Below are 5691 nucleotides of genomic sequence, written 5' to 3' on the forward strand. Positions count from 1 at the left end.
CATGGGGTGATGATCAACCATGATAGACTTGTTCATTTCAGTAAAAAGACAATTTTAAAATATTTGTGATGGAAAAATACCATTCAAATCCAGAGAAGGAGCTGTGGAGTTTAAATGTAAACCAAAGCTGATTACCTTCAATTTTTAAACATTGTCATATGTATTATGTAATTTTGTTATCTCTAATGTTTTCTTTCTTCCATTGGGATTTGATTCTTCTCTCACAACATGTTCAATTTTGATCTATATTTAGCACAGTTGCAAATGTAAACCTATATCAGAGTGCTTTCTGGTGGGGGCAGAGGATAGGGAAGGGAAAAAGGGAGAAAGATTGTAAAACTCAGAGCCTTGCAAAAAAAGACTGGTAAAACTACCATTGTATGTAGTTGAAATTATAAATAAAATATGTATTAAAAAATTTACTGACTGCACTCTTTTTAAGTTCTTAAGTTTTTAACCTTCATTTTCCCTAAGCTAATCTTATTTACTTTGCAGATAAAAAATGTTATTCAAAGTTGAGTTTATCTAAACCAAGAAAGTTGCCTTTTGCAATTGTAGCATCATATAATGCTAAATATAAAAGACTGGTTAGTATCCATCAGTGAAAAACAGCTTGAATAACAGTTTGAATAACAGACCAGGTTTGTGTAGATACTTCTGTTTCCAAAAATTAAGCATTTATTATGTGAAATGTGCAGAACATTGCTCTTTATCCTAGGAATATGTATGTTTCAGCTAATATGTAGATGTGATCATAGTTTAGTAAAAAAATATACCTAGATAGAGCAGGTAGGTGGTGCAGTAGATAGAGCACCAGCCCTGGAGTCAAGAGGACCTGAGTTCAAATCTGACCTCAGTCACTCAATAATTACCTAACTGTGTGATCTTGGGTAAGTCATTTAACCCCATTGCCTTACCCCCCCAAAAAACCCAAAATAAAAATAAATCTAAAAAAGATACCTAAATGAAAATATTTTTTGAATAAGCATTAATATTACATGCTAAATACAAAATGGTTATTTAAATACAGTGATGACTGTGAACAGGACATCGACATTTATTGTCTAAAAAGACTGTCTAAAATCCAACTCATTTTCCATTTTATAAGTTCCTGTTTGTGCTAGGCACTAAGCTAACTGTTGAGGATTTTTTAAAAATGTGAAAGACAATCCCTACCCTTAAAAAACTTTCATTCTAATGGGGGAAGCCACAAGCAAAGAAATAAATAAAAAGCAAACTATATACAGAATAAGTAGGAAACAATTAAAAGAGGAAAGTCACTGTAATTAAGAGGGTTAGGGAAGACTTCCTGTAGGTTGTGGAATTTTAATTGGAACTTAATCGAAGCTAGGAAAATTGGTACTTAGATGTCCTAGGTCTGGCAGACAGAGAAAATTCTCAGGGTTGAAAGGTGTTGTCTTGTGTGGGGAACAGCTGAGAATCCACTACCACTCAATCAGACAGTTTATATTAGAAAGTAAGATGTAAGAATATTGGAAAGGGGAGTGACCTGGAGGTCTATAGACATCTGGTCCCAGAATTTTAATTGGGTGGTAAATATCAATAGCATGAAATTCAAAGGAAGAATTTGCTGAGTGATGGAAGAAGGGGGAGAATTTGGAAATGGCAATGGGGAGCAAGGAGCATTCCAGATCTCTCACCTTGACAAGTGACCAGTGAAGAATGGGTGAAATTGTAGCTAATACTAGAAAAGGTGGTTAGGGAGACTGTCAAAAGAGGAAAGTCAGATTTCAATAAGAGTTAGTAGATAGAAAAAGTGGGAAAAGAATCAGTTAAAGATTGGGGGAAGTTTAATACTTATGAAACAAGCATTCTACAAAGTGCAGTAAAAGGACTAGGTACACTTAGGTTGAACATTTGGGAAGAGAAGGTTGAGAAGGATGGGAATGAGGAATCAAGTGGTGGGGGGTGAGGAATGGAGTTTGGACGACGGTCTACTGAAGTTCATATGGCTAGGATGTGAAAGGCATGACAAGATCTTAGAATATTCACAATTGAGTGGAATTCAACACTTCTTCCCTTAATGGCTAGGCAAAGCAGAAGATGGGAGACCTAAAGCCCAAGGGATCTTCTTCGAACAGAAGGTTCTTCACATCTCATTTGGGAGATTGGGCTGTCAACAGAAGGTTAAAGATCCTTGTGCTGGTACAAATGGAAGTTACTTTTTTGTGTATATGGAAGATGCCTGGACTGGTCCCTAGCAGCTTTTCCTCAGGGAATATGCTGTGTCCAGCAAGAGATGAAAGGCTAGCAGTTTTTTAAGAAAAAGCTAACATTTACATAACGCTTTAAAATTTATAAAGGGGTGTGTGTGTGTGTGTGTGTGTGTGTGTGTGAACATCTCATTTGATTCTCACAACAATTCTGTAAGATTGGTGCTAATTATTATTACTCCCAGGGCAGTTATCTGGTACAGTGAATAGAACACTGATCTTGGAGTCAGGAGGACAGGAGTTTGAAACCAGTCTCAGACACTTGACTCTTACTAGCTATGTAGCCTTGGACAAGTCACCTAACCCTGATTGCCTCACATCCAGGATCATCTCCAGTTGTCCTGATTCATGTCTTGCTATTAGACCCAGATGACTCTGGAGGAAAAAGTGAGGCTGGCAACTTAGCACAGTCCCCCTCACTCATAACCAGTTCACATGCATGTCATGGCATCACCTTCCTAATGTCGTGGTCTTCTTCAAAAATGAAAGACAATTATTATGGTGATGATGATAATGATGATGATGATGATGACCCCCATTGCACAGATAAGGAAACTGAGACTGACAGAAGTTATATGACTTTTCCAGGACTACACAACTATTAAGTGTTTGAGAAAGGATTTAAAATCAAATATTCCTGACTAAAAGTTCAACATTCTGGGTATTAATCACTTAGTTACCTCTTGGTGTTTTATTTATATAGTGCATGATACTTAAACAACTGCAATTAATATATCAAAAGAGAAATTGAAAACATTAACAATTAAATTTGGGGGCCAAAATATAAGCAAAAATTCATTTTTTAAATTTTTACAACTTTAAAGAACAATTTCTAATGAAGACAGCAGCTATCACTTAAGTAAACAAACCATTAGAAAGAACAGAAATGTCAAAACAAACATTAATTTATTGATCACTGATGGGCAGTCACATCTTCTATCAGTCTATGCCACCTTTCTACAAATTAGTTTTAAGATCAATCCCACAAAGCAAAAAAATATTTCTCTTGACTATAGACACATTATGAAGCAATGGTGATTACATGGGAACCTTAAAAAATTAGAAATTCATACAGCACACTTCAATCTTTAAAGAATTCTACTTCTATTAGCTCATATCAGGCAGGTATATACTAAGTAGTAGAGGAAAATGGATAAAATTTTCAAGAATTTTGAGACTGAGGTTTTAAGAATAACTAAATTCAGTAGAAAGAGAATAAATCTAAAGAGCATGTCAAACAACAGATGAAGATAGTTATCAAAGATTGCATTTCTCAAGTGATTAGTGGAGAAAAGAATACTAGTCCTGCTAGTCCCAGGAACATTATAGATCAAATCCAGAGAAAAAATACTGCAAGCAACCAGAAAGAAAGAATAAAAAATACCAAAGAGAGACAGTCAAAATCATACTTGCTTTAGCGGTCAATACTATAATGGAGTGGAAAATTTGGAATATAGTATTCTAAAAGGGAAAAGATGTGAACTTGCTGTCAATGAATAACCCAGAAAAAACTGAGCATAATTCTGGGAATGGAAGGGGTGGAATTGTACTTTATTGAATTGAGGACTGCAAAACTTTCCTGATGAAAAGACCAGAGATCTCTGTAGACACTGTGAAGTTCAAATGTAAACATAGAAAATATAACTCAGATTTATATGTGTTAATGAGCCACAAAGTCTTATACTTAAAGGCTTACCATTTCTTTTAGCACCTTTATCACTTAACCAACAAATATTTGCTGCACATCTACTTTATACTAGACACTGTCCTAAGTGTAGGGGGGAAAAAGTCAAGCCTGAAATAGTCCCTGCCCTCAAGGAGTACAGCAACACCATGTGGTAGTGCAAATATTTTTTTCATGTTCAGGTAAGAAAATTGAGTTTCATAGAGTTTAAGCAGTTTATAGTCATACAATAAGTACAATGGAGTGTAAGCCAGAAAATCATGAGTTCAAATTCTAACTCATTTACTGCTAGCGACAGTAGAAGAAAAGGCACTTTTAAAGCCTCAATCTGATTTATTAGTCTCATAAATGTATCTACTCTTCCCCAACAGGGAGAAAGAAGATGAGAAGAGGATACATGACTAAAGTAGCCTTAAGAATCAGAGAATTATATTGGGGTGGCTAGGTGGATAAAGCACCAGCCTTGGAGTCAGGAGTACCTGGGTTCAAATCTAGTCTCAGACACTTAATAATTACTTAGCTGTGTGGCCTTGGGCAAGCCACTTAACCCCATTTGCCTTGCAAATAACTAAAAAAAAATCAGAGAATTATAGTCTGCTCAACTTTCCCATCTAGTTTCAAAGCCTTCAACAACTTCCTCCCTAATGCTAGGTTAGGAAACATTCCTTTTCTTTACAATCCTCATCAACTATCAGTGATTGACATTTTGATCAAAGTTTATGTGAAATCCAAGTGGAAAATTGTTCACTGGGGAGGGAAATCTCTGTGGTGGCTGATTGTTTCCTAAGTGGCTTTCCCAGTACAGAAATATCTCCATTAATGAGGAGAATGTGCTACAAAGATATACTTTATTGTCAGAAACAGTCACTAGGGCTAGAAATGATTTACAAAGAACTGAAATTATTCTACTATGTCAGAAAGAGCTTATGCTACCAAAAACAATTAAATACCAAATAAAATACTGAAACAAAGCTAATTTAGACACCAATCTCCCTCTGTTTCATCAGGGTTAAATAATTTATTAACTAAAGGACAATACTAGCTCACAACATTATTCCTCCAGACCACTATGAATTATTCCTGCGCCTTGTTTAATAACTCAGAATGGGGTGAAATCTATGATAATCTGAGTTTCACAGGAAGAAATCATCTGGTTGAGGTAGAGCAGGACAATGTCAACTTGGTTGGTCATCTCCATTGCTAATCCCCTTATCTCCAGGCAAGGGAAACTATGTTCCAGGGAAAGAACAGGAAGAAGAGGAAGGAAGTGAAGGGAATTTGAGCAAAGATTCTTAATTTGGGTCTGTGGGCTTGTATGTTAAAATATTTTGGTTTCAAAATCAAAAGAAATGTAGTAAATTGGGAAGCAATTTTTACAACTAGTATTTCTGACAAAGGACTCATTTCTAAAATATATATAGAGAACTGAGTCAAATTTATAAAAAAAAAAATAAGCCATTCTCCAAATGACAAATGGTCAAAGCATCTGCAGAGACAATTTACAGATGAGGAAATCAAAGTGATCCATAGTCATATGAAAAATTGCTCTAAATCATTACTGATTAGAGAAATGCAAATTAAAGCATCTCTGAGGTACTACCTCACACCTCTCAGACTGGTCAATATGACCAGAAAGGACAATGATCAATGTTGGAAGGGATGTGGGAAATCTGGGAAACTAATGCATTGTTGGTGGAGCTGTGAACTCATCCAGCCTTTCTGGAGAACAATTTGGAATTACACCCAAAGGGCAATAAAAATGTTCATACCCTT

This window comes from Macrotis lagotis, chromosome X (genome assembly GCF_037893015.1).
Source record: "Macrotis lagotis isolate mMagLag1 chromosome X, bilby.v1.9.chrom.fasta, whole genome shotgun sequence".
Taxonomy (NCBI): Eukaryota; Metazoa; Chordata; class Mammalia; order Peramelemorphia; family Peramelidae; genus Macrotis; species Macrotis lagotis.